Raw genomic sequence first — 27,775 nt, 5'->3', positions numbered from 1 at the left:
CGTCTTATCTCTGGCGGGAGGCCGGGGCGGGGGGTTGTCTATACCTTTTCCGCTGCCTTAGGCAAACTCACAAGTATCCACTTTTCACAGTCTGAGAGCAATCACTCCTGACTAGTAAATATTTTGAGATAGCTAATATTTTGCTACTCTGTATGCCCCCTAAGGGTCTGATCCAATGCCCAGCGAAATCAGTGGAAAGACTCGCAGTATGGCAGAGCCAGCCTTGTTCTGAGTCAGTTACTAGATGTCCAAAGTCTAGCTAATTAGGGCTGCAAAATCCACTGGAGCACCAAAATAGTGCCCACTGACTGGACACTTGCATAAAAGCCTTGTGAGTGAACAAGCACTCCTTTGGCTACTAAAATAGGAAAGTAGGCTCTGATTACATCATAACCCACCCTGGTGACTTGTTCTAATCTCTCAGAGAGATCCCAGAGGATAGGTTTAGCTAAATTGCTATTCCACATGGATGGCTCTCATCATGAGAGTCTTATGAAGGATTCCACCTTTCACCCCTCCTCTTCAAAGTTTATATAGGGAACTACTAGAATGGTTAGTGAGGAGGCATGGTTTAAAGTGCTTTCAATATACTGATGATACTTGCTCTATTTCTTCATTTTGTCTGATTCAGAGAGTGCATTTGAACACCATTCTCAAGTGTCTGGAGGAAACTGGGGACTGGCAAAACCATACTGGCTGAGGCTCAGTCCAAAGACTGAAGGGATGGTAGATTAAGAGAAGCAAATGGGACGTGGCAAAGATTGTCACTCTCTCTTATCAAGAATGTCTGCCCACAATTAGTCACTTGAGTTTGCATTTTAGGCACCAAAAGTTTGTCTAACAGCAGATTGGAGTCTATTGCATAGCAGTAGTTACTAGAGCTGCTTTTTCCCTTCTGCATCTAATCAGGGTGTTGTAACCCTTTCTCTCCAATGCTGACTTCAAGCCATTCATGCTCTGTCACTTCAAGTTTAGGTTGCTACAATATGCTCCAAGCAGGGCTACTCCTTAAATCAATTCACAGCTGTTGCAGAATGTGGCAGTCACTTGATAGGAGGTATATTTTACAGAGCACATGTCAGCGCATCAATTGTCTGCACTGGCTGCCTGTCGGTTTCCAAGGAGGTGGCCCATTGATTTCAATGGGCTATGGATCAGGCCTTATACTGGAGATTAACAACGCAGTATAACTATTATTTTATTACTTGTAAAGCACAGGCAACATGATTAGCCCTATGCAAGACAAAATGAAAAGAGTCCCTAGAAATCAATATTGTTTCAAAAAAATGGAAAAAAATCATGAAAAGAAATAAAAAGCCCAATTTAGAAAGGTTTATTTCTATGATCCTTCATTGCGTTGCACAAGGGTAGGGTGACCAAATAGCAAGATGAAAAATCTGGTCACATTTTATTTTATTTTTTTTGGTGGGTTATAGTTGCCTCTCTAAGACAAAGCCCCTAATATCAGGACATCTGCTCACCCTGCACAAGGGCCCCAGAGGCTAACATGAACAGTAACCTACCTTAATGACAGGTTTCAGAGTAGCAGCCATGTTAGTCTGTATTTGCAAAAAGAAAAGGAGTACTTGTGGCACCTTAGAGACTAACAAATTTATTAGAGCATAAGCTTTCGTGAGCTACAGCTCACTTGATGCATCCAATGAAGTGAGCTGTAGCTCACGAAAGCTTATGCTCTAATAAATTTGTTAGTCTCTAAGGTGCCACAAGTACTCCTTTTCTTTTTAGTAACCTACCTGTCACTTTTGTAAGCCCAATACCCTCAGACTATACAGAGGAAGATGGTATATGAAGAGTCACATTTGTTATTGTGCAATCACATGGCACTTCCTGGTGCCCAGTGCCCTTTTTTATTTTCACTGTAAAATACGTACCTTTCTTTTGGGGGAATCTTCCCTGGACTGCTATGATGTCCAGGCGCAGGGAGTTTGTTAATTTAAAAGAAATCCAGAAACATTTACAGTTTGTGGAGCAATATTAGATTGGTAAGGGATCAAAGGAATATGTCCTTTTTCAGGGTTTTGTTCCCCGCTCCCACACAGACTCACTGTGTGGACTCGAGCAAATCTCTAAGGGCTGCATTTTCACTCCCCTTTAAAGTTAATTATTCTACTTGAGCTTATTTCAAAGTCACTGTGCATCTTCCTCCAGCTGAAACCAATGGGAGCTGTGGGTACTTAGCACTGCTGAAAAAGTGAGCACCACAGAGTCTGGGCACGCACAATCAGTGGCCAGTTTTGAAAACATTGGCTGTAAAGTCTCTGTGCTTTCAGGGTGTGAGCCCTGTATTCAGTGGGAGTGAATGTGCCCAGCTCTGGACAGCATTAGTCCTTTGTTTTCCCAGCTGTAAAAGGGGAGAACAAAATATTCAGTGTTTTACCAAGGGTGTCATCTAATTTACTGGTAAAATGCTCGAGACCCTCAGCTGGCTATCACTAGAAAGGGGCCGTGTTACTGTTTCCACCTCTAATTTCTGTGACTTTAGGCATGTTTCCTGAGCCAGCTGACTTCTGTAATAACAAAGGAGGTTTTGAGAAGCCCAAGTTGATGAAATTATATATCTTATCAGCCCCAGTAGAAGAGTCTGCAGAAACAGGAGAGCGAGAGCAGGTTGCAAAGGTCTGTAGATAAAGGAGCCTGTGTTTCATACACTCGGGGTGGGGGCAGGGGAACAGAGTGTGTGCGGAGGGGGGGGGGGGCAGCATGAAGGCACTTCTAGCTTTATGTGTTGTTAGAAGTGATGCAAATCAAAACAGAAAACAAAGCGTTTGGCTGCATAAGGGATGGGATAGTAAATAGAGCTGAAACAGACTACCCCATATAAATCCAGGGAACGCTGTGCTCAGTTCTGGCAACCCTATGTCCAAAAGGAAATGCATCCGATGAAGTGAGCTGTAGCTCACGAAAGCTTATGCTCTAATAAATGTGTTAGTCTCTAAGGTGCCACAAGTCCTCCTTTTCTTTTAGCAGCACCAGAGGGGATTCAAAGACGAGCGACAAACGCGACTGGAAGCCTGGGAAAGCTACAGGGGATTGTTTAGGTTCTGAAGGCAGCGAATAAAAGGAAGCTACGCTAAAGGTACCCGGGAAAGGGAATGGCCTGGAGGCGATGGATGGGGTGGCCCTGCTCGCTCCATACCCCCATGAACAGAGGCCCGGGGGTGGAACTGCAAAGCAGCCCGGAGCCGACGACGCAGGGGCTGTTTCACAGCACGCGCAGCCCGCCCGCCGCAGACCAGGAACGCCGCAGGCTTCCAGAGCCGGCCACGGACAGGAGACCGGGGCGGGAGCCCGCCCGCGCGCCCGCGCGCAGCCCGGGGGAGCGGGAGACGTCTCTACCCAGGAGCCAGCGTCTCCCGCAGCCTGCGGGGCCCGGGCTGGCGCCCCCGCGGCGGGCAGGGCCATTTGTCAGTGTCAGGCGTCTGGCTGTCCCGCGACTGGCACTCGCGGAAGCAGCCGGGGCCGGCCCGGGACAAGCGGGCCCCGGGGGGGTGAGCCCGAGGTTGCTAGGAGCAATGCCTCGAAGGAGGCCGCTCCGGGGACCTCCGTCCCCCCCCCGTAGCAGGCTCCCAGCCCGCCCCTGGGGCTGCCGCCGTTCCCCGCACCCCTGCCGGTTCCCCCGTCTCCTCCAGCGCCCGGGACTCCGGCGGCTCTTCGCACGGCCCCGGCCCCGCCCCCGGGAGCGAGCCCCTCCGCCCGGCCCGGCCCGGCCCGGCCCGGCCCGCGCCGCGCTCACCTGGGCGGCGGCGGCGCCGCTAGGGGGCAGCGAGCTCGCGGCGCCTTTCCGCCCCGGCTAGCCCAGGAGCCAGACGGGAGGCGCGACCCGCTGCAGGTGAGTGGCCGGCGGGAAGGGGCCCCCGGGCAGCGCAGCCCGCCGAGGCGCCCCGCTCCCCTCCAGCCGCCGCGGGGCTCCGCGCGGGCGGGCCGGGCTCGCCGGGCGGCAGCGCCCCGCCGCTTTCGTGGGCGCGGGCAAGGGAGCGGAGCGCGGGCTCCGGGGCAGGCAGCGACGCTCGCGTCCTCAAGCGCCTGGCCCCGCTCCCCGGGAGCTGCCCCGGGGGGACCTGCCCTTTCACAGCGCCCCGCTGCTGGTGCGCAAGCCGGCTCCTGGCCACGGATCGCTCGGTTGGGCCAGCCCTGGGAAGGGGTTTGTAGCACCGCCGGCTGGAGCCGCTGAAAGGGAAGGCGAAAGGGTCTTTGTTATCCTCTGCCAGCTAAGCGGCGCTCGGAGCTGTGTGTTTCCTCTGCTTTACCTGCCCCCCTCCCCGGTGTACGATCTGCTCCTGAACTCATCCTGGGGAATAGAAGTTACTTTGGGGGAATAGGGCGAGTTGCTAATTGGACTGAAAGTCAGCCTCTTCCTAAAGCAAGTTCAGTTTGCGACAGCGGCGTGTGTATCCGTCTAGTCTCTTCCATTCTCCTGTTCCCCCAGCGTTGAAGACAAGTTCTGCGGTTCTACGCCCGGGTTCTCCAAACACACCCAGGCTTAATTTTACTATGCTGAGTACTCCCTCAATGGGAGTAAAGATAAGCGAGTGTGTAAGTGTTTGTAGGATCAAGGCTTTAGAAATGAGACTCTGAGCTGACCTAGGTCAGAATCCCTTTGAATTTCATACAAAGTTCTAAAAGTGGTAATGACTGAAATATAAAATATTTTAAAACAACTTATAGCTTTAAAAGAAAAGGAGGACTTGTGGCACCTTAGAGACTAACCAATTTATTAGAGCATAAGCTTTCGTGAGCTACAGCTCACTTAAGTTTTTTTTTTTCCACCAAATGCATCCGATGAAGTGAGCTGTAGCTCACGAAAGCTTATGCTCTAATAAATTGGTTAGTCTCTAAGGTGCCACAAGTCCTCCTTTTCTTTTTGCGAATACAGACTAACACGGCTGCTACTCTGAAACCTGTCATTATAGCTTTAAAGTAACTCGGGCACACATGGAAATTAGTGAATCACGATGTCTCACCATATGACAAATAGCAAACAAACTGCACCCAAGGAATCTGAATAGAGATGATGTAAGACTTGCCAGAACCTGTTTCTGAAGTTGATGCACTTGATGTTAGCAAATTATAGTAAAACCAATTGTGACAAAAATATGTGGCGAAGCATGTCTGAGAACAGAAAAATGGAGTGAGCCAGATCATACGTTTCAATATGCATGCACAACTCCCATTGAAGTCACTGAGAGTTTTATGTGGATACTGGAGAGCAGAAGTTGTCCTGCATGTTTAAATATTTTCTTTATGTTAGAAATTCTCAATCCATAATCAGTGATTGATGGGCCTTTCTCTGTAGAAGAGGACAGCAGCAGACAAACAATATTATCTCAGCATCTGAGAGCAGAAGTTATGGTTTAGCTGGTAAATCTTACTTGGGTCAGGAAGTTCTAATAAAACACTGAAGATATAGAACCTTTTGGTCCTGATCAATGTGTGTTTGTAAGAGGTTTATGTTAACTAAATGGAGATATTGAAATCTATGGCAGGTAGTTCTACAGACTACTTTCTGCAAAGACTTACACATGTGCTTAACTTGATTGTATTGTGAGTAGTTCTATTGAAACTGCTTGCAGTGTGTGGAGCTAAACAGCTGTGTAAATCTTGACAGGATCAGGGCCTTAGTTAATGTTGACTCATTGAAGGTATACATGATTTTCCATTAAAAGCAGTTGTCATGAGGGGAGATACCACTAATTACATTTTACAAGCTATTGCAGCTTCTGATAATAAAAATGCCCTGCGCTTGTAGATGTGAAGAAATCTGGTAAACTCAGGGGTGGATGATTGTTCCTTGATTACATAAGCCAGATGATTGAAAACATAACTTACTGGCCTTGTCTTTTGCACAGCAGAACAACATGAAGCCAGGAAGCTGTCTTAACAGTAGTGGAGTGTTTTGGGTGCCTTTTTCTAATATTTCTACATAATGTGGCCTGACACATCATTGAAAGGGGTATTAGGAAATCAGAGAGAAAACTTGCAAACATTTCTCAAGAGATTAGTCAATGTTTGGTAGGCCAAGAGAATCATACATCTGTGATTCACTTCTAATTTCAGTGGGAAAGTTTTACACTTTGGAGATGTATGTGACTTCAGCTTAATAACCGGCTAAAAACATTCCAAAATTTTACCATGGCAATCAAACTCAATTATTGGTACTTTTTATTTGTTTGAGATAAATCAAGTACAACATTTTGTAATGTCATATTGTCAAATAGTTAATACTGAAGACAGGGATCTCTCCAAAATCTATCAAGCCTAATGCTTATTTCATAAGTAGATCTCTCTACAACTCGATGGTCTTTGGAAGTAATTTAGAATCTGTTGAAGAAACCAGGACTTGGTCAACAGGAGTGCTGACAATTAGAAAATACATTTGAAAGCAATTTTGAACTGTTTTAAAATAAATACTAACTACGGGATTTGAATTTGCCTCGGTAAGGAAGAATCTGCTGTTTTCTAGTGAGTTGTAAATATTAAAAACATTTAGACAGTGTTTTGTGATTATTTTCAGAGTAGCAGCCGTGTTAGTCTGTATTTGCAAAAAGAAAAGGAGTACTTGTGGCACCTTAGAGACTAACAAATTTATTAGAGCATAAGCTTTCGTGAGCTACAGCTCACTTCATCGGATGCATCCGATGAAGTGAGCTGTAGCTCACGAAAGCTTATGCTCTAATAAATTTGTTAGTCTCTAAGGTGCCACAAGTACTCCTTTTCTTTTTGTGATTATGATTCACTACAAGACAGGACACTGTTTTTTCCTGTAACAGGGACACTGGAAGATGAGCAAGCATTTTTGAAGATAATTGATTAGAAAGAGAAATAACCAAAGGTTTTATTGTGTGTACACACACAGACTAGCAGTCTTAATACCCTGTTCTGTAGTTCAAAATACTGAAGTGTACTCTAAAGAGGGGATATGCACTTAAGGCCAGCACCAAGATACAAATTTAGAAAATCTACAGCTATTGTAATAAAATATCTTTTTGAAGATAGGTAGACACTGACAATATGGTAATATTCTTATTTATGTTTTAATAACAAATACTGTGAAAAAGAAAAGAAACTTTCTAAGAGGCTTAAATTATGTCCAAAATCAAAATGACTTTTATTTAAGGCATCCTGGTCTAAGAGTATTGGCTTATGAACTTTTTATTTGCTCTTTCCATCTCCTTTAATCATAAGATTAGATTGGTATGATGTCTTCTGTTAAAACCCAGGATGGATTACACTTTGTGTGTGTGGTGACACAAATGGTTAGTTTTTGAAGATACTTACTTTGCAATGGTTGCCATTAAAGTCAAGAGGGGCCAACAATCACCATGTGTGATACTGCAATTTTCCATTGTACTCAGAATAGAAAATAAGTGATATGCAGAATGCCACTGTCTGGGCGTAGTAGGTTCATGTTAACTTTTAATGGTTACCACTGTATGTCATGTAGCATGCCAGAGGCTACTGATGATAGAAATCAGGATCTGTGGGCATTCTTGTAAAACAGCCATTGCATTTTTAAAATCGTTCCTAATAGGGCTGCTGATTGATTGCAGTTAAGTCACCCGATTAACTCAAAAAAAAGTAATCATGATTATTTCCAGTTTTAATTGCACTATTAAACAATAGAATACCAATTGAAATTTATTAAATATTTTGGATGTTTTACAACATTTTCAAATACATTGGATTTCAATTACAATGCAGAATACAAAGTGTACAGTGCTCACTTTATATTCTTATTACAAATATTTTCACTGTAAAATGATAAACAAAAGAAATAATATTTTTCAGTTCATCTCATACAAGTACTGTAGTGCAATTTCTTTGTCATGAAAGCACAACTTACAAATGTAGATTTTTTTTTTTACATAACTGCACTCAAAAACAAAACAATGTAAAACTTTAGCTCCTACAAGTCCACTCAGTCCTACTTCCTGTGCAGCCAATCGCTAAGACAAACAAGTCTGGTTACATTTATAGGAGATAGTGTTGCCTTCATCGTATTTACATTGTCACCTGAAAGTGAGAACAGACATTTGCATGGCACTTTTGTAGCCAGCATTGCAAGGTATTTAAGTGCCAGATATGCTAAACATTTGTATGCCCCTTCATGTTTCAGTCACCATTCCAGAGGACATGCTTCCATGCTGATAATGCTCATTTAAAAAAAAAAGTGTTTAATTAAATTGTGACTGAACTCCTTGGGAGAGAATTGTATATCTCCTGCTCTGTTTTACTCACATTCTGCCGTATATTTAATGTTATAGCAGTCTCAGATGATGACCCAGAATGTTGTTCGTTTTAAGAACGCTTTTACTGCAGATTTGACAAAATGCAAAAAAGGTACCAATGTGAGATTTCTAAAGATAGCTACAGCACTTGACCCAAGGTTTAAGAATCTGAAGTGCCTTCCAAAATCTGAGATGGATGAGGTGTCGAGCATGCTTCCAGAAGTCTTAAAAGAGCAACACTCTGATGCGGAAACTATGAAAACCGAACCACCAAAAAAGAAAATCAACCTTCTACTGGTGGCATCTGACTCAGATGATGAAAATGGAGATACATCAGTCGCACTGCTTTGGATCGTCATCGAGCAGAACCTATCATCAGCATGGACGCATGTCCTCTGGAATGGTGGTTGAAGCATGATGGGACATATGAATCTTTAGCACATCTGGCACATAAATATCTTGCAATGTCAGTTAAAACGGTGCCATGTGAACACCTGTTCTCACTTTCAGGTGACACTGTAAACAAGAAGTGGGCAGCATTATTTCCCGCAAATGTAAACAAACTTGTTTGTCTGAGCGATTGGCTGAACATGAAGTAGGACTGAGTGGGACTTGAAGGCTCTAAAGTTTTACATTGTTTTATTTTTGAATGCAGTTATTTGTTGTACATAATTCTACATTTGCAAGTTCATGATGGAGATTGCACTACAGTATTTGTATTAGATGAATTGAAATACTGTTTCTTTTTTACAATGCAAGTATTTATAACAAATAGTGAGCACTGTACGCTTTGTATTCTGTGTTGTAATTGAAATCAAGATATTAGAAAATGTGGAGAACATCCAAAAATATTTATATAAATGGTATTCTATTATTGTTTAACAGTGCGATTAAGTGTACAATTTTTTAAATCGCACGATTAATCGCATGATTGAGTTTTTTTTAATTGCTTGACAGCCCTAGTTTCTAGTGAAGCTAATGACAATGGGATTAAAAGAAAACAAGAAAGATACTTGGGGACTGAATTATGGACACATTGATACCCATATGACGTGTGCTAAGTGAAAGACCAGGTGATAATTTGGAGATAATTAATTTAGATGCTAGCCTAAATAGAAAACAGATAGCAGTGTCTCCATTTAATACGTATGTTTGTGTGACTGGGAGTTGTACATTCATCAAAAAAGACACTATATCTTTGCAAAAGGAAAGGAGTACTTGTGGCACCTTAGAGACTAACAAATTTATTAGAGCATTTGTTAGTCTCTAAGGTGCCACAAGTACTCCTTTTCTTTTTGCGAATACAGACTAACACGGCTGCTACTCTGAAACCTGTCACTATATCTTTGGGAAGTACAGAAAATCCTGGGTCTTCCCACTCTGCCTGGCTACAGATTTATTTCTTGAGTTACATCTTTGATTAAGGAATAATATAATAAATTTTAAGGCCAGAAAGGACTATTCAGATCATCTAGTCTGATCTGTATAACACAGGCCATGGAATATCACTTGGTGATTCCTTTGTCAGTTGCAGACTCCTGGCTGAGCTGCAACATTTCTTTTAGAAAGCCATCCAGTCCATTTTGTAGTTGGGAATGTTTATTTTGTTTGCTTGCTTTGGGGTTTTGGATTTATATAATGAATGTGAGACTTCACTAAGCACCTAGGGAACTTTTATGTTGAAAGTCTGTTGTGGAGCTTTTATATTAAATGCTTGTATTTTTACTTTGATTTTATTTTTAAAAAGATTGTTTTTATTGATTATAGGTGCCAGGTACCTGTCGCTGGGGAGGGAAATAAAATTATAACTAAGCCAATACTGGAGACACAGGTTTCTTTTCTTGTCATTTGCTCTTCAAAATATCAAGGACTGTCTGTGCTGCACAAGCACGTAGACTGATTAAGAAGTGACAGTGGTATATAAGTAAGCCCCTGTGTTTGCAGATTAAACCAATTTTTTAAAATAAAAATTCCTGGGTTTTGTTTTTCACTCTACTTTTGTATCATTCAAATATATATAAAAAACTTGTTTTATTAGGAAATCACAATACATTGCATGAGATAATGTAGGGCCTTACCAAATTCATGGCCATCGAAAAATGCATCACGGACTGTAAAATCTGTGTCGTTCTTTCCCCCCGCCCCCTTGAAATCTGGTTTTTTGTGTGCTTTTACCCTATGCTATACATATTTCATGAGGGAGATCAGCATTTCTCAAATTGGGGCTCCTGACCCAAAAGGGAGTGGCAGGGGGTCACAAGGTTATTTTAGGAGGGGTTGCAGAATTGCCACGCTTACTTCTGCACTGCCTTCAGAGCTGGGTGGCCCAAGAGCGGTGGCTGCTGACTGAGAGCCCAGTTCTGCAAGCAGCAGCACAGAAGTAAGGGTGGCAATACCATACCAGGCCACCCTTACTTCTGCGCTGCTGCTGGCGGCAGCTCTGCCTTCAGAGCTGGGCTCCTGGTCAGCAGCTGCCGCTGTCCAGCTCTGAAGGCAGCGCCGCCACCAGCAGCAGCTCAGAAGTAAGGGTAGCTGTACCGCAAACCCCCCTACAATAACCTTGTGACCCGCCCTCCCCCACAACTCTTTTATGGGTCAGGACCCCTACAATTACAACACTGTGAAACTTCAGATTTAAAGAGCTAAAATCATGAAATTTACAATTTTTAAAATTCTAGGACTGTGAAATTGACCAAAATGGATCATGCATTTGGTAAGGCTCTAGATGTATGTATTATGATAATACATTAGTCTGTGTGTATATGCAAAGCTGCCTGTTGAAGTAAAGCTATGTATTAGTCTAGAACAGGGATGGGCTAGCTTTTTGGCCCGAGGGCCGCATCGGGGTGCGAAACTGTATGGAGGGCAGGATAGGGAAGGCTGTGCCTCCCAAAACATCCTGGCCCCTTCCCCCAATTCACCCCTCCCACTTCCTGCACCTTGACTGTCTCCCTCAGAACCGCCGCCCCATCCAACTCTCCCGCTCCCTGTCCCCTGACTGCTCCCTCCTGGGACCCCCTGCCCCAAACCGCCCCCCTCCCGGGACTCCCACGCCCTATCCAACCCCTCCTGTTCCCCGACACCTGACTGCCCCAGAATCTCTGCCCCATCCAACCGCCCCCTGCTCCTTGTCGCCTGACTGCCCCCTGGGATCCCCCACACCTAACCGCCCCTGCTCCCTGTCCCCTGACTGCCCCCCTGGACCTCCTACCCAACCCCCCCCTCACCACTGCATGTGCTGCTGCTGCCTCCTTACCATGCTGCTCAGAGCGGCAGGAGCTCACAGCCCCACTGCCCATGTGGCGGCGTGGCTACATGGGAGGGGGAAGAGCAGGGGAGGGGCCGGGGTGAGACTCCTGGGCCAGAACTCGGGCCGAGCAGGACGGTCCCGCGGGCTGTAGTTTGCTCACCTCTGGTCTAGAAGATTCACACAATAAACAAACAGGCACTCGCAAGCTCTGAAGCGTGTGCGCATCTGAACATACTGATGAATCTCACGCCCACCACGTACGCATTTCAAGCTGTTAGCAGATAACAGTTTAAAGATTTGACACGTTAAAATGGGAAGAAAATGAAAATCTGTATCAGAATACGTTTCAGAACACAAGGAAGTGTTTAAAAAAAAAAAAGAGGAGAAAAGGATGAAGTTGACTGTATGCGCTACAAATGGTGTGACCCAATTATTACATGTAAATATTTATAGGCTAATAGTTTGATGTCTGCAACATTAAACTGTTTGTTCAAATGAAAAGTTTTATTTGGGGATTAGAGAGAGATTGTTTTATTAAACTCAGAGGTGGCATTGTGTTTTGAGTTCTGATTTAATTCTGCCACAAGCCACGTTGATGAACAGAATTCAGAGCATTTAGCTACTGAATAATCCCCTCCCACCCTATCTTTCTGTCCACCAAAATAAATCCTGATATTGACCCAGAAAAATTCATAGTTTTTTGCACTGATTTTTTTTATCTGTTTTTGTTGTGGTGGTAATAAACACTGATAAATCCCTGGGAAAAATTAAATAAAATTAAAACTGAAAACGAAGGACCCTATGTATCAGAAGTACTGCATACCAGCGGTGGGTATTTTCTGGCTCTCCTTAACTAGTATTGAAAATGGTTTGGTTATTGTGGAGAATTAACACCTGATACAACCCTGATACTTCATTCTGGGTAGACAAGGAGCAAGGTTTTCCAAAGGTGGGTTATTTTATATCCACATGGGGATGTGGATCCAAGGGAGAGAACATGAGTAGAGATGCAATGGTTAGGATTTTCAGAGGAGATTGTAGGTGTTAGGTGCAATTCCTTGAGGTTTCTTCTGAAAATCCCAGTTTATGGGTCTGATTGAGCACACCTTTACTTCCGTGCATAATGCTTAATACGGCTACTATTATTTAAAACAAGATTTTGATACCTGTACTCTCACTCAGTTGCACTGTACTTCATGAATTGTTACATTGACTTCAGTGTGGTTAAGATATTAATATTAAGATATTAGAATCTGACCCTTAGTGTCTAGTCCCATTTGAAGTCACATGAGGACTGGACTCTCATTGATCTAAACTAGCTTTACTATCCTCCTCACCTTCCTTGAGAAGTGCCCAGTCATTACTAAAGTTCTTCAGGAAAGTTCTTTAAACATCTCAACTGCAGTATAGTTTCAAAAACTGAGTATTTCTTCTAGAGATTAAGTGGTGGACAGTGAATATTAATAAAAGAAACAAAGGATCTGTTTTTTGAAAAAGATAAAAGCTACAAAGATTCAAGATGATTATTTGGTAGGTTGACAGGATATTATAGCTGATAAGCTTATATTTTTGCCTGTTAGTCAAATCAGATCATAATCTATTAAAATCAGGAAGTGCACTTTCATCCTCAGCTTAATACATTTTCAAAAATAGAGTAATTTGTAATTAATACCTCCATGAAACCCTGAAATCTAGTGTTCACTGATGCATACATTTTACTGTTCGAAATGGGGCAAAAAGAGCAAACACTTTGAGTATTTCAAAACTACTCAGTAGGGTTCTTAATGGGAGATATGTAGCAACATACGTTTAAAAATTCACCATTGTAGCTTTTCCTGTGCATACAAGTGATATTGAAGATATTAAATCTTTATCATACTTGAATTTATTGATCTTACTGCTTAGTAACCATATTGTAGGAATCTTTTTTTTTCAGGAAAGTGTTAAAATCTGTATCAAGTTTGGATATTTTTGTAGGTTTTAGATCCAATCTTGTGAAGACTTATGAACTGCTTAATTTTGCGCTCAGTGAATAGTCTCACTGACTTGATGTGGCCAACTAAGCATGCATGCAAGTCTCTGTGTGATTGGGGTTTTATTAGGAATACATCTGTATTTTGAACTCCATCTTCAGATATATTGCTTATCTTCTTTCTAACTGTCAACTTGCGAAGAATGGAGCTTTAAGTAGGTGAACAATTTGCTGTACACTGACTTTGAAGTATGTGGGGAATTGACGTAAAGACATTACAAGCACTCATCTATTGAATGTAAGAATCCTTTATGCAATGTTTTGCAGATCTAGGCAGCTGCCTGTGCAAGTTATGACTTTTGTCGGTTGACTGTATTCAGATGGAATTTAACTTCAAAGTTAAATTGTTTAAAAAAACAAATTTTCAGTCACAAACCAGAGAAAGTTCATGATGAGTTTCACAATTTATTAGTATTATTCTAAGTATTCAGTTTTTTTTAAAAGTGGCACAACTTAAACTTGACCGTGCACTGTACACTAAAACTGATATTTCAAAATATTGGACACATTTTCTGTTATGTAACATAAAAGGCTGAGCTGTTGAACCTTATAATTCAGGTGAGAGGCTTTTTGATTGAAATTTTATTAGGGTTGAGTACATTGTTATCAACTGTTTTGTTGAATTTGAAGAGTAAACTTCCTTTATTGAAATTTAAAATGTAAGTGGTTTAACATACCTGAGGTATAAATGAAAATATGAAACTGATTCTGCAGTGAGCTGTGCATAGACAGAAACCTCTGCCTATGCAGAGACCCACTGAAATCAATGGGGAGTATATTATAGGATCAGAGCCTTTATCTGTAAATAAAATACAAAAATAGACTCTCTTCTGATTGATAAAATGCTGTGAAGGTCTTTGTGATCTGGTTTAGTGCTTGCGGCAGTTCTTAGTTAATTTTCAGTCTCTTGTTGCCTTAGCTAAAAGAAAAGAGCTTCCCCCCATGCTTACTGGATCATTGTGGTTAATTTCTTGATCAGTTTGGAAGTTCATTGTTAAAGTTCCATATGGGAACTTGTACTTTTCTGTCATTGAAGAGTTCCAAAAGAGGTACTTCCCAAAACATTTGGAGAGGGGCATGTTTCCTATATTTTTGGAACATATGGAATGTAAATGGAAAATAATAGCAGTGTTACCATATGTATCACAGTAGAATTATAGAAAATAAACAACTGGTACTGGTTAAAAGCATGTGGCAAGTCGGAATTACTGTTAGGATTAATATTTTTGTTTACACCTTTTAAAAAAATTGACTCAAAACTGCAAACTGTGCAGTTAACTTGTGTACATTGCTGTGGCTTTTCTTCTAGCTCCCTTCTTTCTGGGCAGGAATATACTTAAAAAACTGCAGTTTCACCTTCATCATGCATTAGTGAAGATTCTGCTATGCCAATGGGAAAGCTTCTGTCTGCATTAGGAGTTATGCTGGTATAACTGCATCGCTCTGAGGCATGGATTTTTCACATGCCTGAATGACGTAGTTATACCGATATAAGTTTGTAGTGTAGACCTGGCCTTACTAAGCCCACCTGTTGCATTATCTTAAATTGGACAGAATGCTCTTCAGAATATAGACTCTCTCTTATTATGTGTAGGGCCCTACCAAATTCACGGACATGAAAAACGCGTCACAGACTATGAAATCTGGTCTTCCCCCATGAAATCTGGTCTTTTGTGTGCTTTTACTCTAAACTATACCGATTTCATGGGAGAGACCAGTGTTTCTCAAATTGGGGGCCCTGACCCAAAAGGGAGTTGTGGGGGGGAGGGGTGTCGCAAGGTTAGTTTAGGAGAGTCACAGTATTGCCACCCTTACTTCTGCGCTACCTTCAGAGATGGTCTAGAATTCCTCTATGGGCCAGGATCCCTAAAATTAAAACACTGCGAAATTTCAGATTGAAATAGCTGAAATAATGAAATTTACGATTTTCAAAATCTGATGACCATGAAATTGACCAAAATGGACCGTGCATTTGGTAGGGCTCTAATTATGTGGTTGTAAGAGCACTGATTTGGGCCTCTGGGCAATGCTATAGGCACACTGAATATATACTAATGTACCTGATGAACACACAGATGTGTGATTGGTATAATTGTTTTGTTCAATAATACTTCTAACACTTTTCATGTGTAGATGATTACCAAAGCAAGTAACATCTCTGTTTCAGACATAAAAAGTTAAGTAACTTGCCCACAGTCATGCAATTATGAATGGCAAAGTCAGGATTAGAACTTGGGTCTCCCAGCCCTCAGTTCTTGCCCTGTCCACAGGATTGCTCTGTCTCATAGCTTGGTAATGGAGTTAAGATATATGTGTTCCTTTGTTTTAATATAAACCAAACATTCTCTTCCATAATAGTTAGCCAATGACAATTGGATTGCAGTATCACTGGGTTATATTGGAATCCTAACAGTTTATTGTGCATGGGTTTTCCAGTGATTTCAAACAAACAAAAAAGCAACCCGATTCAAGGTACTGTTTCCTTCAGGATCAATGGCAAAAACTCTTCCCTCCCCATACTACTGTGCACTGGTGCCTGTCCCCCGAGTCAAGAGAGGGCTGTGTTTCATTGCTACTATGTGTACGTATGAGTAGCTGTAAGGCATTTCAGGATGCCACGTAATTATTATTCTGTAACTAGAAATGAGGATCAAACTGTTTTATTTAGCCCTCTTTCTTTTCTTATGTGAATAAATGGCAGATTCTGGGTAAAAATAAAAATGACTGGGGTCACCCAAATTATAATGAAACAGTTAAATAACAGATAGGAACTTGTTGTTCCTGTGAACCTGATTGAACATACTCCTGGCAATGAAGAATCAATGTTGCACTGAAGTTTCCATATGCTGGAGGTTTATAGGGTATATTTGCTGGTCATACTTAAGCAGCTTTCTGTACCCTTCTACTAACAAGTTGCTGAAGCTGAATTTGAAGTTGAACTTACTATGTATTCAAATTCTCACTAACCTATGTATTACTTTTTGCTAAAAAGTAATACAGGCTCTTGTATCATTTTCTGTTACAAGAGCAATGTAGATAACTGCCGTTTAGCATGTGAATTGTACAAGCCAGAGTCTTCTAATTTGCAAAATTGTTATAACACTTTCTGCTAGGGAATCGGGTCATGGCTTTGTCAGTAATTGAATAGGACAACATTGAATCCTTTCCTATGCATCTAGATATATTGAATACGTCAAGGCACCTAGTCTTGTTACCCGGCTATATAGCCCAGCCACACCCGTGTGGGCAGGAGCTGGCAGAGGTGTGAATGGAAATTAAGGGCATCTGGTGGTGGTGTGTAGGGACAGCTGCACTGATGGATCTATTCTGTCATGAATCCACGGGATAGTCACTCCTGTGGAGTGGGAGCATACCAACAGCAGGGGGCTTTAAAGTACTTCCATGCTGCTCCTCAGCTAAAGTGGTGGGTGAAGGAAGGATTTTTTCATGCTGCTGTGCAGAACACCAGTGGAAAGCCTGGCCTCGCTGGGATGTGGCTTGAAATATCTACCATACAGTATACTTGTTATAAATTTACTGAAAAAATATCCCCTAAAATGGCTTGCCTAAATTTCTTAAGACTTTACAGAAAAAGTCTCCTGGGACCTATGACAGGCCAAAAGTAGTGTGTGTGTTGGGGTCAGAAACAGGGCTTGAGTGTATGAAAGAGTACAGAGGTCAAACAGCATAGCAAACTGAATCAGCAGCCATGTAAGAACAAGAACACTTTCATGCACACAAAAACGTCAGACTTTTTTCCACTCATTGGAAGTGTAAATAAACTGAAAGGCGGTTGACTAAACGAGGCACGTTGTTAGCGTTTCTCAGCAACATTGTATTGTCAGGAAACCTGCCAGATGCCTCTTGGCAATACGTTGTGGCATCATTGGAATAGCAGAAGTGCTACTGAGACAGACATGCATCAACAGCCTTTTGCAGGTGTGTGAGTCACCATGGGACTGTCAAGAATTTTCCAAGAGTGAAGGAATCATCCAATGCCCCATAAAACACTCTGTATTTCTCTGAGATACTTAGTTAATAAAGTATTACATTCCTATTTATAATACTCCTTTTGTAAAAGACTGGTGTTCAGAGCCAAGGGCTTTGGATCTAATAGCAATAGAAGTAACGTAAAGAGTATTTTGTAAAAGTGACTTTGATTAGGCTGGGAGGTCTGAGAGTACGTCTTGTATCGGGAGCAGCCTTATCATAAATGCCTAAGATAGACTGATAAACTTGAGATGACATATGACTGATGATTATACTGGTCGTGATTTTAATCTGTTTTTTTTTAACCAGTTCAAGGGATTATTGTAATGGTATTTAGCAGCTCATGGTCTTCATTTGCACTGTATTTGCTGGATGCTGGGAGTTTTTGTCCAAATTATTGTTTTGCTTTTATATGGAATTTATCTTTGTTATGCTGGAGGCTTATTTTCAAAGAACTTTGGTGAATGATCAGACCCCACCTAGTGATGAGTCTCTTTAACTCGGACATACAGTTTCCATCCATATAACCTACATGATGAAGAAAAAAATATTTCCAATAAAATGGCAAGGTAAACCACAAAAGATTGGATACGGGTAGGCAGAAGTCGGAGGGCTGGATCCAAAGCCCCCTGAAGTCAACGAGAGCCTTTCCATTGACTTCAGTTGGCTCTGGTCAGGCCTTATGGTTCTGATTTGTCAAGGTATTGAGTGCTTCATGCAAGGTGCCAAACACGGTTAACTCCTTCAGCATCAATTGGAGTGGAGGGCACTCAGCACTTTGTACAGAGTAAGCCTAACAGCTCACAGGATGGAGGACTTTAATGCTGAAGCAAACTTGAGTTGGAGGCAGTGAGAGGAGAAAAACATTTATACAGAGAGAATAGTTGGTGGGTTGTGTATGTCTCTCTCTCCCATCATCCATTGCTGCAGTTAGGGTGACCAGACGTCCCGATGTTTAGGTCTTTGTCCCGCGTCCCGACTGATGCACGATCGGGACTCAATTTGTCCCGATATTGCGGCTTTGGCTCCGGTGTTTTCTTTTCTCTTTCTTTTCTTTTTTTTTTTTTGCTTCGGCAACTCCGACTGCTTATTTCTTTTTTTTTTTTTGTTTTGTTTTGCTTCCCCCATGTGTCCCAATATTTTCTCCGTTTCATCTGCTCACCCTAGCTGCAATTGAAGTTAGATGGGGTTTAATAAGAAATGTGTCCTAGCAGCAAAACACAAATCCAGCTTGAATTTCCTCAGGTTGAGTGGGAGTTTGGATCTGGGATTTGGTTTACAAGCCTGTTTCTAGCCTAATAAGATGCCTGCCTGGTTTTGTTGAAAAACATGTGACAGGTGCATATATTTGTTTAAATGTTGATAGATTTGAAAGTTTTGTTCCATGGTGAAAGCCCTTCTTTAAAAGAGGAAAATCAGATGGATTGATTCAGGTACTTTTTATTTTAATCTATGTAAATGCTTAGCATCTTGTTATATTAACTATAGGTGAAAAATGGAGTCTTTTCATAGGTAGTCATGAGACATGACCCGTGGAGTTTCCAATCAGGTAATCAATTTAATGGGTTGACATTTGAGATAGACTACTTCTGTGGAATAAGGTGTTATAGGTTACTGGCATGACTCATTTTAGTTAGACATCTGGGCGAGAGGTCAGTGTGTATATGCCATAGAGTGTGCACTTGGCACCTGCTGGGAATATGAGCACCTCTGACAATCTGGCTGTCAACGGGGGGGAAAATGAGTTCATGAGAAAATGATTTCAAACAGTTAATTTTACAATAAATTAAAATGTTGGCCCTAATCTCCTTCCCCTTTTCCCTCCTGATGCTGCCTATGAAAGAGGACTATGTCAGGCATATATGGGGTTGTGGGGTCATTATGTGGGAGGACAGCAGCTCTGTGGTATGTTCCCCCTTACTCACAGAGGGGTTCTAGAGAACTGGGGATGCTGATCCAAAGAGGCCTGTTAGAAGCAGCAGTAAGACCCAATTAGCTGACCTGAGCAAAGCCCGTCTCATTTTTGTCTACATCTTGGGATCAACATCGGTACAGCTACCCCCACTGATGGCTGAATTGAGGCTATTTCTGAGCACAGTGTCTCTTCCTCTCTGAAAGTGGAACCTAGATGTGAAGAAATTTAGTTTTTCCCCTAAATCAGCAAGATCTAAAAGTAATTTCAGATGTTCATGAACTTGTTTAAGTTTGGCCTCTTGGGGCCCAAGTGTGCTCTTTTATACATCTGATGCCAGGCCATGTCCACACTACCACCTTTGTCAGTATAATTTCTCTCTCAGAGGTGTGGAAAAAAAACATTCCCCGAGTGACATAAATTACACAGACAGAAGCGCCGGTGTGGAATAGCTACTGCTGCTCATGGCAGTGGCTTTATTATGTCGATGGGAGAGCTCTTTCCTTCTGACACAGAGTGGCTATGTGAGCAATCTTACAGCAGTGTATTGGCACAGCTGTGCTGCTGTAAGCTCGTTAGTTGTAGACATGGCCTCAGTCTCACTGAAGTCAACAGGAGTCATGCATATGTATGAAAGGACAGAACTGGTTCTCTTTGGAATAGCCTAGAAATATAAATGTGGTTTTGCTATGAGAAGTGACTCTGTAAAATGGCACCTTTTTTACTCCGGTTTTGTATTCAGAGGCACACCCAAATGAGGTTTGATGTCTGCTGGCGCTGCAGAAATACCACTCTGAGCAAGTGGAAGTGAACCGGATTGTATTCTGGTTCAAGTATCATCAACAGAATTGTCAGCAAAATTCCAGTTCTTTTCACAGATGAAAGGATTTATGTATTTAACTCTGCCTGTACAGCAGGAAACTAAATGTAAAAAATATTTCAGTGTAGCCTTTTTAAACTGATCTGTACTTTTTTTTTTTTTGACAAGTTCCTGATGAGCATCTTGTTTCAGATTTAGTCATTTTTATTTATAGACTGTGCTCCGCTTAGCATTTGCACAGTAACAACTGCCAAAAAAAACCTAACTCTCCACCCCTTAGGCTATTACTAACAAATGCCCCCCCCCTTGTCCCACTGCAGTGACAAATTTGTTGATTCATATTGTGCTGCAGGTTAATGGAATGCATTGTGTTTGGATGTAAGGTTCAGGTTTTCAGTGTTCTTTGCCTGCATGCATTTGAGATTTCTATATTTTGGAAAGTAATTAAATTTAGGAGTTACTCTGAGATTGTGATTTTAAAAAAAATATATTTTTTTAACTTTATTTCGGTACAAACACCACTTCAACTTCTAAGGGAAGTGGAAAACAATGCAACTATCTGAAAAATCAAAATAAGATTCAATGGAATATTTTTATTTATAGTCCAACAAACGTGCATAGTGCTGGACAGACAAAAGGTCCATTCCCCAGAGAGCTTACACATTGTTAACTTAGGTATATTTTCAGAACTCACTTACCATTTTAGAACACCTTGTGGCAGTATGGGTAGATTCCTCCAGCAGAACTGGTTGAGGGGATTAGCGGGATGATTCTGGTATGATGATGACCAGTGAGATAGTTTCCATGGTGGTATATAAATTGGCTTACAGTGGAATTCACAGATAATGTACAGTGGAAACTCGCACTTACGAACAGCTTGGGAATGGAGGTTGTTTGTAACTATGAACAAAATATTATGGTTGTTCTTTCAAAAGTTTGCAATTGAACATTGACTTTATACAGCTTTGAAACTTTATTATGTAGAAAAAAAATGCTGCTCCCCCCCTTATTTTTGTAGTTTTCATTTAACACAGTACTAAACTGTATTTGCTTTTTTTTTTTTTTTGGTCCCTGCTGCTTCTTGATTGTGTACTTTGGTTTCCAAATGAGGTGTGTGGTTGACTGGTCAGTTCCTAACTCTGCTGACAGTAACTCTGAGGTTCTACGGTACTGAAAAGGATAGTTGGGGAAATCTTGTTTTTCTTCATGTTAGTGTTGCAAAGCTCTTGGTAGATTTAAAACACGTTGTGGATTGATTTGCACTGGTCTTAGCTTCACTTGCTATGAGCGTTTACAAACCATATTCAACCAGAGTTCAAATGTGGTTACAGCCAAACTGTTTTCTCAGACTAGCCCTAAATACTGTTTTTGAACATGGGATTAACCTGTTTTGGTCTCCATCCACGCAGCCTGGCCAAACCATTTTATAAACTGGTTATTAAATAATGTCTAACCCCAACCAGGTGTGCTTGGAACAATTAGAATAGCAGACTAATTAGACAATTAAGGAAATAGTAATACTGACACAATAATTGGACAGATAACTCATTCAGGCTTTAACCTATGTTCTCTATCCAGTGACTTTCTTACTCTAACATCCGGATATCTTGGACTGGTTTCTTTGTGCGTCTAACATATTGCTCTTGTACATGTCCTTCTAGCTTGAAATCGTGCCAGTCCCCCTGTATGTAAAACTAAATTTTTGGAAGCAGATTACCTTTTTGGAGTCATGTTGTTCCAAGGTGCCGGGATATTTCACTGTGCTCCCATAGTTTTGTATAGATGAGTAGCTACTGCAAAGTCCCTGTACTGTGAAAATATAGCCTTGCAGATTTCAGGGCAGAAAATTAGGCAACAGTAATTTAGTATTGGTTATTTATATGTTTTTCTATAATGGGCGAAGCTTTTTACAAAGCAGTGACCTGGGAGGAGAGAGAGTTGAATTATTGTGTTGAAAAAAATCATGAGTCAAGACCCCAAAATCATGAACGTCTTAAAATCCACAAGATTTTAGAAAAAATAAGGTTGGTACTTATTTACCTTCTGATTTTTTTGAGCCTTTATATAACTTCGTTCAAGGTTTTCTCCGCCCCTCTGAGAACTAGAAACTTACCTTTTTTTTTTTTTTAAAAGTAAAAATGTCATCTTTAAATAATCACTGCAGGAGCTGGTGCTGTAAGAAAACTACCACATATTGCAAGATGCACTATAAAGTCATTTGAGTCTCCAGCACTGACCTTGTGAACAATGTTAATGTATTTGTGTAGGCTCTTTTCTTTCTTCACAGAGAAGTCAACTGATTTGCAAGACATGTTGATGTGACACAACATTGCTACATCTTTTAGCATATGAAAATATCTATGCAAATGTATACAACTTGAGTGGTGCATGAAATAGAAACATCTGGCAAGGGCCATATACTGTAGCATGTGAGATGTCTTTGTATTGATACTGCTACTCTTTTGTACTTGTAACGTAGCTCATAGTGGGAGTAGTTTGAGCGTATCTGAGCTCTGAACAGGAACTGGGGCTGTGGCTTGTCATGGGTTGTGGTGCAGAAGCAAACATCTGTTTGTGTCAGCGAATTTCATATCTAGCATTTAGCAGTAGTTCCTCCCAGAGTAGTGCTATTCTTTTATTCTGGATTTACCAGCCTGAAACAGTGAAGTTATTCTGGTCTCAAAAAGATTTCCATGCACTCTGTTTTCTTTAATATGGCTTCTACTGAATCCTCCCCAGCCTCATTGTGCTTGTACCAAAGTTAATTGCAGAAGTCCTTTCAGTTTGTACTGTGGTAGATCAGGCTTACTCCAAAACCCAGAAGCCCACGCAGAGTGATAATGAAAAGGTAAAATGGGAAATAGTTCCATTGTTTTCAGTGGGGCTGGTCATGGAGCAAGGTTCTGCATAAAGCTAGGAGGATCAGAACCTAAGGCCTGGAACTTGCAGTGGATAGCGTGAGGTTGGATGTTACTCATACTATGAGGAGCCCTGTTGAAGTCAGTGGGACTCTGGAGGGGTTCAGTAGTAACAATCGCAAGATCAGAGCCTAAATGTCCATTCCTCATGGCACAAACCACATGCAGAGACTGGAGTTTACAGTTATTTACAGGTGTTTGTAGCTATGAGCAAAATGCCTTTTTTAAAAAAAATCTGTGTATATATTGTATATAATAATAAATGAGACATCATTTATATTATTGTTTTCTGCTCACCTCACTCAGAGAACAGATTTCTCGTATTTTCAAAAATATTTTCCTCTGTGCTGAGATCAAGCATGGAAACACCAACACAAAAGGAGAGGATTTTTTTCTTTAATAAAGAAAACAAAAAACCACAAACAAATGAGCAAACAAAAATTAAGATGAAAGTTGATTTGCTCCTTGAACTATAACATTTGCTACTGTAAAGGTTATATCTCTAAATCTTCAGTAATTCTGTATTTGGTGTGGATCATTAAAGATGTTGATTTGTATTCATTGTGATGCAGCATGATTAATTTTTAACCATGACAACTATAGTGTGTCATCACTATCTAGTGTCCACAATCCATGCAAATATCTGTGTGGAAATATATCTTTATCTTTTGTGCTTGGAGATGGAAGGTTGCAACACAGCTTTTACTATCATGCTATCTAATAAGTAGGGTTGCATAAATCTATTTTTGGAATGGAGATCCCAGTTTGATTTTAGTTATATATAAAAACTTATTTAGTTTATTTATATATAAAAACTTAATTTTTATACAACCAATAATATATATATCATTATTGGTTGTATAAAAAATTAAGTTTTTACTTCAAATGGCTTCCTTTGCATTTAATATCCTGTGCTGATGTAGTACAGAGAGTTTTTCTCTTTTCAACATCCCAAGTTTACTCTACTGGTTTCTATAATATTGCCATTGCTTTCAGTAGAGTAATTCTTTGAGATCTTCTGCATCTCATTTATGGCTTCTATCTCCATCTGACAGTCTTGTGTGAAATAAAATATCAGTCTTTGGTTGTCATTAAGCACATTCAGACATTTTAGTGTTTTGATTTAAAATTAACATCTAGTTTTAAAAGCATTGAGTTCTTTGTAATTTTTATATATAGTAAAACAGGTTTTGAAAGTCCAGTTTATTTTTTTCAAATGTTTCTTGTGCCTCAAAAAACTTAAATGGATTCTTAAACAAACCTTCATGAGGTAGTAGTGGCATGTGTGTATGCATTTGTGTGTCTATGTACGTATAGCAAATGGCAACCCACTTTCAGTCACTTGAAGAGCTGGTCAGAAATTGTTGACAAAATAGCAAACAAACAATGGAAATGAAAATGTCCTTAGTTGTTTATGGGGGGTTTTCCCCCCGTTTTCTGATCTGCTTTATGCTATGCTGAGGTAGGCTGGCTTTAAAATGGTGTTCAAGAAATAAAAGGATCAGTGTCCCATTACCAAACTCCTGAGACATTGATTTCTTTTAAGTGTTTACAGTTTTCTTTGGTATATATAGTTAAGAAGGTAGTTTTTACCTGTTTTATGTAATGAGTTAGGTAATTGAGGATTGCATATGGATTACTTTTGTCCTTCCTCTAGCGCACTGGGTATTTGGTTTCTGCAGAAGCAGGATGGTCTGATGCACCTACGAGCATAGGATTTGTCATACTGAATACAGTCGTTTCTGCCGGCATTGTAAATGTTTGCCTTTGAGTCATCACTTTTCTTTTGGGTACTACTGAATTTCCTAATGTAGCTTTGTCATAGGTTATGATTAAACTTGTCTAACTTTAGACGAGGAAAACGTTCAAGGGACACCATCAATTTGAATATTACATTGTCCCCTGAAATCTTTTACATTTGTGTGTGTGTGTGTGTGTGTGTGTGTGTGAGAGAGAGAGAGAGAGAGAGAGAGAGAGAGAGAGAGAGAGAGTTCAAAACAAATGAGATTTCAATTTGATGGAACTATAAATGACATCTCATGCTAGGCTTTGAAGTACATGTAAAATTCTTGTAACTTGATGCTTACCTATGGATGCTATGTGCAAAATAAATGCTATAAGTTTTGAAATCATGTTAAAAACTGTTGATAACTTCCACTTTATTTGTGGGCAAAACTTCCATTAAATTAAATGAGAGAATGACGTAGACCAGCATTTCTCAAATGCAGCCACCGTGGCTGCAAGCGACCACCAGGGGCTTTTCTTGTGGCCACAACCTCATGGGCTGTGATAGAGGGTGAGGGGCAAAGTAGTGGGCACCCTCTTCCCTGTTGTTTCTGGATGCACCGCCTTGGTGTTGGTTGCTGGGGCTGACAGCAGGGTGGCTCTGCCCCCCTCTGGAGACACCTGGGGCACAATGCTGGAGGAGCAGGCAGTTGGTTAGTTCCCCACCTTCCCAGGAGTGTTGAGACCCAGGCTTTGGACTCCAGTCTCGGGGTGGTTGGGATTTAGGCTCCAGGCTCTGGCCATGCAGCTTCATGGTCCGTCCCCAGGCCTCATCCTCCAGCTGCAGGGCTTTGGGCTCAAGCCCCCTGGTGCCTCCCGCTCCCCCATTGCCCCTGGCCCTCCCTGCCTTTCCCAAACCCCACATCCAGGGCTTAATTTGTCTCCAGGCTTGATAGGGCTGAGTAAGTCTGCTGTGAAAAGTGATACTTGTATGTTTGTTTGGTAATTCACTTTTCATAACTGATTTACTAGCTAGCAATAAATAAATTAGAATGATTTGGACATGTTTATGGGCACATTTATTTGTTTTTCCTAAAGTTTATTAAGTATTTTAGGAAAAATTGTAAGAGCGTTGACCAGCAAGAGTTGATGGCCACACTCTGAGGCCACCAAAACATTTGTCCTGAGAACCCATGAGTTGAATAGCGCTGTTTAGCTCAAAGGATCCCAAAGAAATTTTACAAACTAAACAGGGATCTCTATCTCCCTCCCACTTCCGTCCCTGTACTGAAATGTAGATGCTTCTGGGATGCAACACATGGACAATTTATCAGGTCATACCGTCATACTGCAGTTTAGTGAAGAAACTGGAAGTGAAGAACACTCTCTACTTCCACCCCCACGAACATGATACAGTTCTGTGGTGACCTAGAATCCTATTTTCGACGTCTCCGACTCAAGGAATATTTCCAACACACCTCTGACCAACATATTAACCCACAGAGACCTGCCTACCAACACTACAAAAAGAAGGATTCTGGGTGGACTCCTCCTGAAGGTCGAAACAGCAGACTGGACTTCTACATAGAGTGCTTCTGCCGACGTGCAGGGGCTGAAATTGTGGAAAAGCAGCATCACTTGCCCCATAACCTCAGCCGTGCAGAACACAATGCCATCCACAGCCTCAGAAACAACTCTGACATCTTAATCAAAAAGGCTGACAGAGGTGCTGTTGTCATCATGAATAGGTCGGTATATGAACAAGAGGCTACTAGGCAGCTTTCCAACACCACTTTCTACAAGCCATTACCCTCTGATCCCACTGAGAGTTACCAAAAGAAGCTACAGCGTTTGCTCAAGAAACTCCCTGAAAAAGCACAAGAACAAATCCGCACAGACACACCCTAGAACCCCGACCTGGGGTATTCTATCTGCTACCCAAAATCCATAAACCTAGAAATCCTGGATGCCCATCATCTCAGGCATTGGCACCCTGACAGCAGGATTGTCTGGCTATGTAGACTCCCTCCTCAGGCCCTACGTTACCAGTGCTCCCAGCTATCTTCGAGACACCACTGACTTCCTAAAGAAACTACAGTCCATTGGTGATCTTCCTAAAAACACCATCCTACACACTGTGGATGTAGAAGCCTCTACACCAACATTCCACACAAAGATGGACTACAAGCCGTCAGGAACAGTATCCCCGATAATGTCACGGCTAACCTGGTGGCTGAACTTTGTGACTTTGTCCTCACCCATAACTATTTCACATTTGGGGACAATGTATAGCTTCAAATCAGCGGCACTGCGATGGGTACCCGCATGGCCCCACAGTATGCCAACATTTTTATGGCTGACTTAGAACAACGCTTCCTCAGCTCTCGTCCCCTAATGCCCCTACTCTACTTGTGCTACATTGATGACATCTTCATCATCTAGACCCATGGAAAAGAAGCCCTTGAGGAATTCCACCATGATTTCAACAATTTCCATCCCACCATCAACCTCAGCCTGATACAGTCCACACAAGAGATCCACTTCCTGGACGTTACGGTGCTAATACGCGATGGTCACATAAACGCCACCCTATATCGGAAACCTACTGACCGCTATTCCTACCTACATGCCTCTAGCTTTCATCCAGATCATACCACACGATCCATTGTCTACAGCCAAGCGCTACGATATAACCGCATTTGCTCCAACCCCTCAGACAGAGACAAACACCTACAAGATCTCTATCATGCATTCCTACAACTACAATACCCACCTGCTGAAGTGAAGAAACAGACTGACAGAGCCAGAAGAGTACCCAGAAGTTACCTACTACAGGACAGGCCCAACAAAGAAAATAACAGAACGCCACTAGCCATCACCTT

The 27,775-nt window shown here is 41.5% G+C and overlaps 1 protein-coding gene across 3 annotated transcripts in view; it reads left to right on the top strand.

Moving 5' to 3' along the window:
* The first annotated feature begins 3,701 nt into the window (after positions 1-3,701).
* The window catches only part of ADCY7 (adenylate cyclase 7), a 119,282-nt gene continuing 95,208 nt past the window's right edge, over positions 3,702-27,775 (top strand). Inside the window, exon 1 of one of the 3 annotated variants that reach the window (XM_043494964.1) lies at positions 3,702-3,850. The gene's annotated coding sequence lies outside the window, so the exon portion shown is untranslated. The remainder of the gene's footprint in view (positions 3,851-27,775) is intronic. The other 2 variants (XM_038368412.2, XM_043494963.1) reach the window with 2 other exon arrangements.

The sequence above is a fragment of the Dermochelys coriacea genome, chromosome 12 (genome assembly GCF_009764565.3).
Source record: "Dermochelys coriacea isolate rDerCor1 chromosome 12, rDerCor1.pri.v4, whole genome shotgun sequence".
NCBI classification, from domain to species: Eukaryota; Metazoa; Chordata; order Testudines; family Dermochelyidae; genus Dermochelys; species Dermochelys coriacea.
Note: the sequence above shows the minus strand (reverse complement) of the source record. Positions and strands in the feature narration are given on the sequence as shown.